Here is a 14,256-nt window from a genome sequence, read left to right as displayed (position 1 = left end):
TTGTTTTTTTGTTTTTTTTTCATTAACTGCCTAACAGTGAGATGGTAGCAAACCAAAGCACTGAGGCCAAAACAGACATAGCTGTGATTCCTGACTGGAGATTTAACGCTGTTTAGAGAGTCTGTTAAAGGTAAATACTGCAAAAGTACTGCACAAAATATGCAAACTATACAGTAAAAATGCATATTTGTAAGACTTTTCTTAATACATATTAAAGGTTTATATACTTATATACTATACTTACTCTTTTTCACATGTCTACAGTCACCTGATTGTACGACTGTTTCGTTAACTCCAGAATGATATACAAATATTTATATATATATATATATGTATATATTTATATATGTAATGAGCAGGGTCTGCCATTTTGGACCACGCCCAGTTTTTAAAGTAGCCCTTAAAGGACGAACTAAACGAAATATTTTGATGCTACGCAACTTAAGTTTTACCGTTGCGTAGTTAAATGCGTCTTATTGACGCAGGAATCCGACCTCGTATGTCAGCGAATAACCAAAAAAACGTAAGCAACAGATAAACAGATGCTGCGTTTCCTATGGTTTCCCACGTAAAAAAAAAAAAAAAAAAAAAATAGCACCAGATGTGTAAAACCAGTCGAACAGATTCTCTAAATAGCTTTTGTTAGCTTTGTTTTGGCCTCAGTGCTTGGTTTGCTGCCATCTCACTGTCAGTCAGTTAATTAAAAAAACCACCAAACAAAAACACCACCATCTTGTATAAGAATTGGTAACATGACAACATCATTATTGACAGAGGAACCGGTTCAACGGGAACAGATCTGCGTGTTACCGGAATTATATAACATTATTATTGGAAAAAAAAGTTACATTTTAGTGTATTTTTTTTAATGATTTCGCTCCACAAATGAATGAAAAGACGCGAATTAGAGAGCAGCTTCGTTCACTCGTGTAACGGCATCAAACGTTAATAAACGGAACAACAAAACTCAAACACAACTGACAGATTTCATTAACGTCCTATAAGTGATGCGAGATCGCACACATCACCAATCATTTATCAATCGTGCGTAAACAAGAGACAATTTTCTGAACGCACGTGTCACCGAATGTGTGATTTGTGAATGTTTCTGATGTGTGAACGTTTGCTTTGCCATAAATAAGAAAATGTATTTTGTCTGTACATTCACAGGCAATCACCGTGTGACTGTTTACAGTAAACATGTGAGTCCTACATACTTTACGTCAAAGGTTATTGTGTTATAATTACTTAGTAAATAACTTTAAATAGACAGCTGTCAAAAAAAACCACTTTATATTATTGTAATTTCACTATAAAAACATAATGTATGGTTTCATATTTTAAATAATTACACTTTATTACGCTACACGGACACACCGGGCGCTTTGTCGACTGTCCTGTGTACCTAATAAAATGGCCACTGAGTGTATAAACACTTAATTAAGGTAAGTTTGATACGTAAACAAGTAGCCGTTAATTACAGACTCTGGTGAGCTACTTATTGTTACGTGTATAAACAACAGCGTCATCTGCGTATTATTATACGAACATCATTACGAGCTAAAGTAGAGCAGTGGTTACAACACTGACCAAATGGCGCGAACCAGCTAACTGCTATCTGTGCTAGCTGTGCAACAGTCACAATGTTTTTCTGTAATTACCATATGACAGGATCATCATATGGTGATTAATGTCATATATTACTGCAATATTGCAGTATTTTCCTTCATAAATACCCTTTTTTGTACTGTAACTTTACATTTATGCCATATATTACTGTAATTTTGCTGTATTTTCCTTCATAAATTCTATTTTTTACTGTAACTTTACAGTTATGCCATATATTACTGCAATATTGCAGTATTTTCCTTCATAAATACTGTTTTTGTACTGTAACTTTACAGCTATGCCATATATTACTGTAATTTTGCTGAATTTCCATCATAAATTATTTTTTTTACTGTAACTTCACGGATACGGTAGATATTACTGTAATCCTGCAGTACTTTCCTTCATAAATACCCTTTTTTGTACTGTAACTTCACATTCATGCCATATATTACTGTAATTTTGCACAACATTATGAAAGAAGTGACAACTGAGTGAATCTGAAGTAGCTATAGAGTCTGGTTGGTGTTTTTTTTAAATGTATATACAACAGTGTCATCTGCGTATTGTATGAACACCATTACAAGCTTAATAGCAGTGGATACGACACTAAACTCAATCAACTCTTTATCTATTTTCTGCTGCAAACCTGATCCGAATTGAAAATGTCAGCTAACTGCTAACTGTGCTAGCTGTAAACTGTGTGTGGTTAAAAACTATGTTTTTTTTTTTTTAAATCAAGTGAGACTCTTCATCAACAGATAAACAGATGCTACATTTCTCACAGTTTGTGTAAAAATAAAAATAGCACTTGGCATTTTAATTAAAACATTTTTTGCTGTAACTTCACGGGCACGACAGCTAGTACTGCAATTTCGCAGTATTTTCCTTCATAAATACCCTTTTTTTATACTGTAACTTCACATTCATGCCATATATTACTGTAAATTGCACAACATTATGAAAGAAGTGACAACTGAGTGAATCTGAAGTAGCTATAGAGTCTGGTTGGCGGGATTTTTTTTAGTGTATATACAATAGTGTCATCTGCGTATGTATGAACACATTTAAGCTTAAGCGCACTAAACCCAATCACCTAGCTAACTGTGCTAGCTGCGAACCATGTGTACCATGTAAGGACAGGGTATTTAAAATCTTGGCCGCCCTAACTTCATGGACACTGTATTGGTTTACAGAATAAAAACCAACACAATTTGTTATTTTATTGCAAAACAGTGAACATTTAAGCTGCTTAATTCTTCTTCTTGAACGGTTGCCCAGGAGTCATCAGAGTTGGCAGCAGCAGCAGAGAACACTATGTGCTCAACAACTCCGTCTTGGCATCATCGCAGCGAGACGCTGCTCAAAGACGACTCTTGTTTTGAACGATGGAATGTGGGATGTGACAGCTGCTATTGTGCAGAGGTGTCTGCGATGCATTAGCAGCATTGTGAAGCACACAATACCTTTTACACAAAGACTCTAAGGCTCGAACCTGAAGGTATGCTGGGGTGAAAAGAAAGACATTACATTTATAAAAAAATGCAATGTGTGTAGTTATTATACTGAATATATGAATTTTTGCATTTGTGTGACTATTTGCGTGTCTTTTTTTTTTTTTTTTCAACTTTATTTATAGAACATTTTTGTATTTGCATGTCTTTAAATGTAAAATTGGATGTCAAGGATGCTTAAAACCTGACCTACAGAGTGCAAAAATCTTAAATTATGGTAAAAAAAAAAAAATGTTTATCTAATGTAGACACCTTAAAGGATAGTTGCCAAATAATTAATTTAAAAATAAATATTACGAATGTATATATATTTTTTTATAAATATTTGGTTGCACCACCTGACATTTTTTTGTTAAAAATACTGTTAAAAATGAGTTAAAACAGTTAGAATAGTTCTATCTATCTATCTATCTATCTATCTATCTATCTATCTATCTATCTATCTATCTATCTATCTATCTATCTATCTATCTATCTATCAAGTAAACTTGCTAGCTAGAATCTATCTTCTTGCTAGTTAGCTTGCGAGCTAGAATCTATCTATCTATCTATCTATCTATCTATCTATCTATCTATCTATCTATCTATCTATCTATCTATCTATCTATCTATCTATCTATCTATCTATCTATCTATCTATCTATCAAGTAAACTTGCTAGCTAGAATCTATCTTCTTGCTAGTTAGCTTGCGAGCTAGAATCTATCTATCTATCTATCTATCTATCTATCTATCTATCTATCTATCTATCTATCTATCTATCTATCAAGTAAACTTGCTAGCTAGAATCTATCTTCTTGCTAGTTAGCTTGCGAGCTAGAATCTATCTATCTATCTATCTATCTATCTATCTATCTATCTATCTATCTATCTATCTATCAAGTAAACTTGCTAGCTAGAATCTATCTTCTTGCTAGTTAGCTTGCGAGCTAGAATCTATCTATCTATCTATCTATCTATCTATCTATCTATCTATCTATCTATCTATCTATCTATCTATCTATCTATCTATCTAGTAAGCTTGCTAGCTAGAATCTATCTATCTTTCTAGTTAGCTTGCGAGCTAGAATCTATCTATCTATCTATCTATCTATCTATCTATCTATCTATCTATCTATCTATCTATCTATCTATCTATCTATCTATCATAAAAGTGGGTAATCTTAAATTAAAAAATGCAGTTAAAAACCAAAATCTATCTATCTAGTAAGCTTGCTAGCTAGAATCTATCTATCTTGCTAGTTAGCTTGCAAGCTATAATCTATCTTCTTGCTAGTTAGCTTGCGAGCTAGAATCTATCTATCTCTCTAGTTAGCTTGCGAGCTAGAATCTATCTATCTATCTATCTATCTATCTATCTATCTATCTATCTATCTATCTATCTATCTATCTATCTATCTATCTATCTATCTATCTATCTGTCTCTGTCTGTCTGTCTGTCTATCTATCTAGTTAGCTTGCAAGCTAGAATCTATCTATCTATCTATCTATCTATCTATCTATCTATCTATCTATCTATCTATCTATCTGTCTGTCTGTCTGTCTGTCTGTCTGTCTGTCTGTCTGTCTGTCTCTGTCTGTCTGTCTATCTAGTTAGCTTGCAAGCTAGAATCTATCTATCTATCTATCTATCTATCTATCTATCTATCTATCTATCTATCTATCTATCTATCTATCTATCTATCTCGTAAGCTTGCTAGCTAGAATCTATCTATCTTTCTAGTTAGCTTGCAATCTATCTATCTATCTATCTATCTATCTATCTATCTATCTATCTATCTATCTATCTATCTATCTATCTATCTATCTATCTATCTATCTATCTATCTATCTATCTATCTATCTATCATAAAAGTGGGTAATCTTAAATTAAAAAATGCAGTTAAAAACCAAAATCTATCATTTGAATCTTCTTCTTTTTACTCACATAAAAGTACAAAAATAATATTCTTGGTCTTTTCGCTAACTGAATACAATACTATATATATATATATATGAGAAAGACGTCGTGTGATATTTGCGACACAAAATTTGGCAACACTGACGTGACAATGTTTCACAACTAGTATCTTGACTAGAATCTCCAACTGTCCATTGTCTGTTCAAAAGATGATCAATGTGTCTCAATAGTCACCGCTGAGTTCTCCAAATTTTTGGTTCTGCGGTTAAAAATGCATCATCACCGCGTCACGTCCCGACTGTCACACTGATCTTATCGACTATTTGATGACTGAAGCGTGATGAAAGCAGATTTCTGCTTGTTTTAGCTTCTTAATGGGAATGTTTTCTTTGTTTCTTTGAATTTTTGGGTTTGTCGACAAAACAAAGACAAAAATTTGACGGCATCGTCGTTTCCAGGTTGGACGAACGAGGACGTGTTATGGACCCAAAGATTACTCACTTATGAAAATATTCATTAGTTGCAGCTCTACTTTCAACTTAAAATCAACTAAAATAATAACAATACAAAAAGTAGATTACGCTTTTTTTTAAACGCTAGTATTTCAACTCATTCTTCATATCATTTAAACAGGGTTTAGTTCCGAGAACAAAAAGACGAAAGCTGAACGTAAAGTCGGTCATCGTACGATAAGGTTACAGCCCACTTCCTGTTTCGTGGCAAAGGATCGAAAATTCGCCCAAATCCCGATGCTTGCCGTGGCCACGCCCCTTTTGAATCTGCAAAATCTTTACATCTTTGGCGCGTCTCATACAAATTGACACATTTTTAATCTCTACGCGTTTGTCCTTTTTTTTTTTTTTTTGATTGCCAAGATAATTCATTTTTATAAACTTTTGGTTGCACCACCTGACATTTTTTTTTTTTGTAGTTAAGTTAAAAAAACTTAAAAATTGAGTTAAAACAGTTAGAATAGTTATTCAATATGTGAGACACGTTCATGGATGTCAAATTCAAAATGGGCGATTTCCTGTTGTGTTGACACCATGGTCCCAATTGACTTTTTTTGTTCGTCTTGTACTATGACATGTTCCCACCAAGTTTCGTGCAATTTGGTGCAACTTAGTTTTGGCTTTGTCCAACAGAGTTTCACCTTTGGGGGCACTACTGAGCCATTTTACACCACTTTTAGCTATTCCCTTTAGTTTATGACACTTTTACCTTTCCTGTTGTGTTGAGACCATGGTCCCAATTGACTTTTTTGTTCATCTTGTGCTGTGACATGTTCCCACCACGTTTCGTGCAATTTGTTGCAACTTAGTTTTGGCTTGGTCCAACCAAGTTTCACCTTTGGGGGGCACTACTGAGCCTTTTTACACCACTTTTAGCTATTCCCCTTAGTTTATGACACTTTTACCTTTCCTGTTGTGTTGAGACCATGGTCCCAATTGACTTTTTTGTTCGTCTTGGGCTGTGACATGTTCCCACCAAGTTTCGTGCAATTTGGTGCAACTTAGTTTTGGCTATGTCCAACCGAGTTTCACCTTTGGGGGGCACTACTGAGCCATTTTACACCACTTTTAGCTATTTCCCTTAGTTTATGACACTTTTACCTTTCCTGTTGTGTTGAGACCATGGTCCCAATTGACTTTTTTGTTCGTCTTGTACTATGACATGTTCCCGCCAAGTTTCGTGCAATTTGGTGCAACTTAGTTTTGGCTTTGTCCAACAGAGTTTCACCTTTGGGGGGCACTACTGAGCCATTTTACACCACTTTTAGCTATTCCCCTTAGTTTATGACACTTTTACCTTTCCTGTTGTGTTGAGACCATGGTCCCAATTGACTTTTTTGTTCGTCTTGGGCTGCGACATGTTCCCACCAAGTTTCGTGCAATTTGGTGCAACTTAGTTTTGGCTTTGTCCAACAGAGTTTCACCTTTGGGGGGCACTACTGAGCCATTTTACACCACTTTTAGCTATTTCCCTTAGTTTATGACACTTTTACCTTTCCTGTTGTGTTGAGACCATGGTCCCAATTGACTTTTTTGTTCGTCTTGGGCTGTGACATGTTCCCGCCAAGTTTCGTGCAATTTGGTGCAACTTAGTTTTGGATTTGTCCAACAGAGTTTCACCTTTGGGGGGCACTACTGAGCCATTTTACACCACTTTTAGCTATTCCCTTTAGTTTATGACACTTTTACCTTTCCTGTTGTGTTGAGACCATGGTCCCAATTGACTTTTTTGTTCGTCTTGTGCTGTGACATGTTCCCGCCAAGTTTCGTGCAATTTGGTGCAACTTAGTTTTGGCTTTGTCCAACCGAGTTTCACCTTTGGGGGGCACTACTGAGCCATTTTACACCACTTTTAGCTATTCCCTTTAGTTTATGACACTTTCACCTTTCCTGTTGTGTTGAGACCATGGTCCCAATTGACTTTTTTGTTCGTCTTGTACTATGACATGTTCCCACCAACTTTCGTGCAATTTGGTGCAACTTAGTTTTGGCTTTGTCCAACCGAGTTTCACCTTTGGGGGCACTACTGAGCCTTTTTACACCACTTTTAGCTATTCCCTTAGTTTATGACACTTTTACCTTTCCTGTTGTGTTGAGACCATGGTCCCAATTGACTTTTTTGTTCGTCTTGGGCTGTGACATGTTCCCGCCAAGTTTCGTGCAATTTGGTGCAACTTAGTTTTGGCTTTGTCCAACCGAGTTTCACCTTTGGGGGGCACTACTGAGCCTTTTTACACCACTTTTAGCTATTCCCTTAGTTTATGACACTTTTACCTTTCCTGTTGTGTTGAGACCATGGTCCCAATTGACTTTTTTGTTCGTCTTGGGCTGTGACATGTTCCCACCACGTTTAGTGCAATTTGGTGCAACTTAGTTTTGGCTTTGTCCAACCAAGTTTCACCTTTGGGGGGCACTACTGAGCCTTTTTACACCACTTTTAGCTATTCCCCTCAGTTTATGACACTTTTACCTTTCCTGTTGTGTTGACACCATGGTCCCAATTGACTTTTTTGTTCGTCTTGTACTATGACATGTTCCCACCAAGTTTCGTGCAATTTGGTGCAACTTAGTTTTGGCTATGTCCAACCGAGTTTCACCTTTGGGGGGCACTACTGAGCCAATTTACACCACTTTTAGCTATTTCCCTTAGTTTATGACACTTTTACCTTTCCTGTTGTGTTGAGACGATGGTCCCAATTGACTTTTTTGTTCGTCTTGTACTATGACATGTTCCCGCCAAGTTTCGTGCAATTTGGTGCAACTTAGTTTTGGCTTTGTCCAACAGAGTTTCACCTTTGGGGGGCACTACTGAGCCATTTTACACCACTTTTAGCTATTCCCCTTAGTTTATGACACTTTTACCTTTCCTGTTGTGTTGAGACCATGGTCCCAATTGACTTTTTTGTTCGTCTTGGGCTGCGACATGTTCCCACCAAGTTTCGTGCAATTTGGTGCAACTTAGTTTTGGCTTTGTCCAACAGAGTTTCACCTTTGGGGGGCACTACTGAGCCATTTTACACCACTTTTAGCTATTTCCCTTAGTTTATGACACTTTTACCTTTCCTGTTGTGTTGAGACCATGGTCCCAATTGACTTTTTTGTTCGTCTTGGGCTGTGACATGTTCCCACCACGTTTAGTGCAATTTGGTGCAACTTAGTTTTGGCTTTGTCCAACCGAGTTTCACCTTTGGGGGGCACTACTGAGCCTTTTTACACCACTTTTAGCTATTTCCCTTAGTTTATGACACTTTTACCTTTCCTGTTGTGTTGAGACCATGGTCCCAATTGACTTTTTTGTTCGTCTTGTACTATGACATGTTCCCAACAAGTTTCGTGCAATTTGGTGCAACTTAGTTTTGGCACTACTGAGCCTTTTTACACCACTTTTAGCTATTTCCCTTAGTTTATGACACTTTTACCTTTCCTGTTGTGTTGAGACCATGGTCCCAATTGACTTTTTTGTTCGTCTTGTACTATGACATGTTCCCGCCAAGTTTCGTGCAATTTGGTGCAACTTAGTTTTGGCTTTGTCCAACAGAGTTTCACCTTTGGGGGGCACTACTGAGCCATTTTACACCACTTTTTAGCTATTTCCCTTAGTTTATGACACTTTTACCTTTCCTGTTGTGTTGAGACCATGGTCCCAATTGACTTTCTTGTACTATGACATGTTCCCAACAAGTTTCGTGCAATTTGGTGCAACTTAGTTTTGGCACTACTGAGCCTTTTTACACCACTTTTAGCTATTTCCCTTAGTTTATGACACTTTTTTATGACCAATTTTCATCCATTTTCACCAACGTTTAGTGCTTCAAAAATACAATAATTTACTGCATCTAAAAACACATACTGCAAGAACAAAGGAAGTCTGTATTGTTTATGTTGTGTGCACGTGAAATTATAGGTCGCTAATCTGATGAATGAATCCCATTGTTCTGGCAGAACTAAGACGGCAGGTGAGGTCGTAATTATCTAATTATTCCCAGTGAAATGAATCATTAATTACACACAGATTCAGTTCAGCTTTACCAGTAAACGACTACGTCACCATTTCCTGGTGTCACACGTGACTGATTCTAAAAAATAATGATAATAATAATAATAATAATGTTCACAGATTATCTTAATCAATTATTGAGAACATACTGTACATCTGACAGGACACGGCTGTGTGTTACTTCTTTGTCGTTCCCACAATCGGAAAAAACGCATGAATTATGTGACGTAAAATGATCCAGAATCTTTCATTTCTACGTTAAAAACCCAACTTTGTGTTTTTGTGTTGTTGTTTTTTAACTTTTAAAACAACGTGAGGCTTTTTCAGACACCCTGAAAACTTCTAATAATTTTACATTTTTTCATACACTTTAAAGGTCAATGTTCTTGGTTTTTTTTTATATTTAGTGCAGGGCACGTTAACGGCGTTAGCGGCGTCAACGTTGCACGCTTCACGTCATGTTTGCGTGACTCCCGATTGCTAAAATGTGTCTCTAAAGTAACGCTAAACTTTAAATACGCTGGTTATTTGTAGCGCTGCTCTTTTTCATTTAATAAACAGACCGCTCCAGTTCCACTGTAGGCTAACGCTAACGGCGCTAATGCAGCTAAGGAGCTAACTGGTAAACGGCGTTAGCGGCGTCGACGTTGCACGCTTCACGTCATGTTTACGTGACTCCCGATTGCTAAAATGTGTCTCTAAAGTAACGCTAAACTTTAAATACGCTGGTTATTTGTAGCGCTGCTCTTTTCCTTTAATAAACAGACCGCTCCAGTTCCACTGTAGGCTAACGCTAACGGCGCTAATACAGCTACGGAGCTAACTGGTAAATCGGTGCCTGGACATGGCGTCACGCGCGTGCGTCTCTTTTTCCGCTCAGTCGTCACGGAAACGCGTCATTCGCTAATGCTAACGCCGCTAACACGTGTCCAGCACTAGTTATAATATTATTTTGTAATTTTCCAACTGACTCTGGCATCATAATGAGTCAGCGAATGAAGTTTCACTCGCACGTTGAATCTTACTCATGTATTTTATCGCAATTGCAGCGATAACACGTGTGTTCAGGTATTACTCGTGTTGTGGGGACCTCAGTGCGTTTTCACACCCACACTATGGGGACCGTTTTTCTTCGTGGGGACAAAAATCAAAGTGAAGGTGTAGAAACCTTTAGAGTGAGTCTATGGAAGTCAACGTCAGAACGTAAACCAGACTTTGTTTGTTAGGACCAAAAAAATACTTAAAAACCGTACGGAGTGAGGACGTTTAGGTTGTGATGGTTTAGCGTAATTGGCTTAGGAAATGCATTATTTGTTGCCTCTGTATGACCTTTTTCTGGCATAAACACTGGTCTTGTAGCCCTCTAGAGACCAAAACCCGGTCCCAATGAGGCAATACACAATATCTGTGTGTGTGTGTGTGTGTGTGTGTGTGTGTGTGTGTGTGACTCACAGTGCATTAGGTGCAGTTGTACGAGCTGTTTTGCTGGTTCATCAGCTTTCTTACTTTGTTTTTCTTTTACTTTCCAGACTTTCACAACCTACGCTCCCTTCCGGTGCGTGCAAGAAACATCCAAGAAAAAAAAAAATGAACAACAGAACATCACGTTGTGCCAAATGGTGTCTGATTCCCCGCAGAATAATAAACACCCAGTAATTAATTAAATGCATAGTTGTGCAGCACATCTCCTGCACCAAACCCCATAGAGATGTTAAGCTCACGGTGGACACAGGAGCTAATGGTCCGCCGCTGCCTCGTGTGGTCACTTTGTGTCACTGAGGTAAATAAAAAGACTCTAAAGTGACCAAATAACACGTTTGAACTCCCTGATGGACGCAACAATGGATCAACGACTCCTGTCTGCCGTGATCGTTAAATTGTTGGTTTTCTCTATGGGGTTTGGTGTGGGAGAGTGAGTGGTTTATAAACTTCAGTTTCTTGTTAATTAAACCTTTTGTACTGAATAAAATACACGTCAGTTTAAGTCTACGGTATCTTAAGAACTTTAGTCTTAATCTTCACCGTTAGACGGACTTTTCCAACAGGAAACTGAGGTTTGTAAACCACTCACTCTCTCACACCAAACCCCATTGAGAAAATCAGTGGTTTTAAGCCCACGGTGGACACAGGAGCTGCTGGTCCACCGCTGCTGCCTCGTGTGGTCACTTTGTGTCACTGAGGTCAATCCGAAGAAAGGGATTTCAAACTCTGAAGTGAACAAATAAGACGTTTGAAGTCACTGACGGACGCAGCAGTGGATCGACGACTCCCGTCTGCTGTGATCGTTAAATCGTTGGTTTTTCTCTATGGGGTTTGGTGCGGAGAAGCATTTTAGCCGTAAAATGCTAATGTAATGGATTTTTTAATTTTAATCATTGGAGACTTACGTAGGCGTAGATTTGATCTTGGTAAGTGGCCAAAATCAATCATTTTATGTTCAAACTTTAAAAGTATGCTAAATTTAGCAGTGAGATAACGCTAACCCCAACACACAGTTTGTGTCGTTGTTGTTTTAAAATAGTCGATAGTGATTGACTCATTATTATGACCAATGTTTCCATGAACCAGAGAAAAATGACTTTGGCCACTGAACAAATGACTCACTACATAAAACACGTCTGTCTAAGTCTAAAATAACTTTTTTTTTTTTAAAACACTTTTTTATGCAAATAGTTAGCCTTTTATAGCTGAAATAGAGAAAATCAATGGGGTTTGGGGTTGGGGTTGGATTTGGATTTGGGTTCGGTTTTTAGGGGTTTGAGTCCCGTCGTGAGACCGGACTAAGTGCACAGTCCATCATCCCTCCCCAGGACCACCACTCACCCACACATAGCTGCACTGGAAGTCATAATCTGATTTAAATTAGTCCTCAGATTAGCCGTAGCCATTACGTAGACTCAAATTGGTCTAATTTGTATTAATTTTGTCCTGTTTGTTTTTTTTTACAGGTTCCGGGATGTCCCAGGTAGGTGTTTTCCAGGTAAGGGTTATGGTTTTTTTTTGTGGCAAATCAATGTGTAATAACAGCGTTTTGGGTTTATTATGTGTTTGATTGTGCCAAATATATAGTTTTGAGTTCCCCAGTGTTGAATTGTGTTTATATTCCCCCAAAATAAATGGATTAGGGTTGGGATTGGGGTTGGGGTTGGGGTTGGGGTTGGGTTTGGGTTGGGGTTGGGGTTGGGGTTGGGTTTGGGGTTGGGTTTGGGTTTGGGTTTGGGTTAGGCTTGGGGTTGGGTTTTTAGGGTTGGGTTTTTAGGGTTGGGTTTTTAGGGTTGGGTTTTTAGGGTCGGGATTGGGGTTAGGGTTGGGTTTGGGTTAGGCTTGGGGTTGGGTTTTTAGGGTTGGGTTAGGGTTGGGGTTGGGTTTTTAGGGTTGGGTTAGGGTCGGGATTGGGGTTAGGGTTGGGTTGGGGTTAGTTTTGGGTTTTTGGGTTTGGGTTAGGCTTGGGGTTGGGTTTTTAGGGTTGGGTTGGGGTTAGGGTTGGGTTTTTAGGATTGGGTTGGGTTGGGGTCGGGATTGGGGTTAGGGTTGGGGTTCGGAGTTAAAAAGATACAACTTAATTAGCACTGGCCTACTGATCCGGTTGGTGGTGGAGGTCCAGTCCAGGGTCAGCGGACGGGACCAGGGTGTGATCCCCAGGCAGAGTTCTGGGCAGGAAAGAGGGGACCCAGTGTGGAGATAGGTTAAAGTCATTTCCAATAAAATTGTATAATGGAGATCTGGAGTTGAAGCCGGGTTCGCCGGTGGAGGGGGGGGGGGGAGTGTGTGTCAGTTTGTAAAATAATTAAGAGATTAAAATTGATATTTTAAAATGTCTAAGAAGCTTGGTGGGCTGTTAAAAAAATAATAATTAGGACTGGGTTAGGGTTGGGGTTAGTTTTGGGTTGTTAGGGTTAGGGTTAGGGTTAAGTTTGGGTTTGGGGTTGGGGTTAGGGTTAGGGTTAGCTCACCCTTTCTGTGAAGTTTTGTACAGTGCATACGTGTGTGTGTGTGTGTGTGTGTGTGTGTGTGTGTGTGTGTGTGTGTGTGTGTGTGTGTGTGAGAGAGAGAGAGCAGGCATCTTTATTGAAGACACTGACGACGTGGCAGTACCTTAATGATCATAATCACTTTAAACTACACATCACATGTAAACGCTCTGAACATCCAGTTCCAACGACGAACGGCGTAATTTGTCTCAAAACGACTTCGCAACTTTACAAGTATCTGGATGTTTTTGTTGTGTTTTTCAAAGCTGATTTGTGCTTCGCGTGAGTGTTTGCTGTCGATACTAAAAAAAAAAAGGAATATTTCTACGCTCCAGTCGTTTTGAAAGAAAGCAGCAGGGAAACGTGGGAAACGAATGTGGCCTTTTGTCAATTCTTTGTTCCTTTCGTGCATCAGCAGAATGCTTTTTATTATTCTTTCATTGGGCGAACAATGCTAGGTTTCTTTTCTCCGGCAACAGGAGCAGAAACGAAACGACCAGAAACGAAACGACCGCCGCGGCAGACGCCCGAACTCGACCGACGCGTTTCCTTTGAGAAAAAAAAAAAAAATGACACCGTTGAGCAACGGTCGAAGCGTTTCGTCACTTTTGCAGGACGAGGAAAAAAAAAAAAAAACCTGGCAAACAAATCCCAACAAATAAAAACGAATTAAATTGTTATTTTCTTTTATTAAGTCATAAAACATAATAAGCAACAACTGCACCAGGCAAACGAAAAAACACGCCCCCCCCCCG

This window comes from Microchirus variegatus (assembly GCF_963457635.1).
Source record: "Microchirus variegatus genome assembly, chromosome: 2".
NCBI lineage: Eukaryota > Metazoa > Chordata > Actinopteri > Pleuronectiformes > Soleidae > Microchirus > Microchirus variegatus.
The sequence above is the reverse complement of the archived record's forward strand: the minus strand, read 5'-3'. Positions refer to the sequence as shown.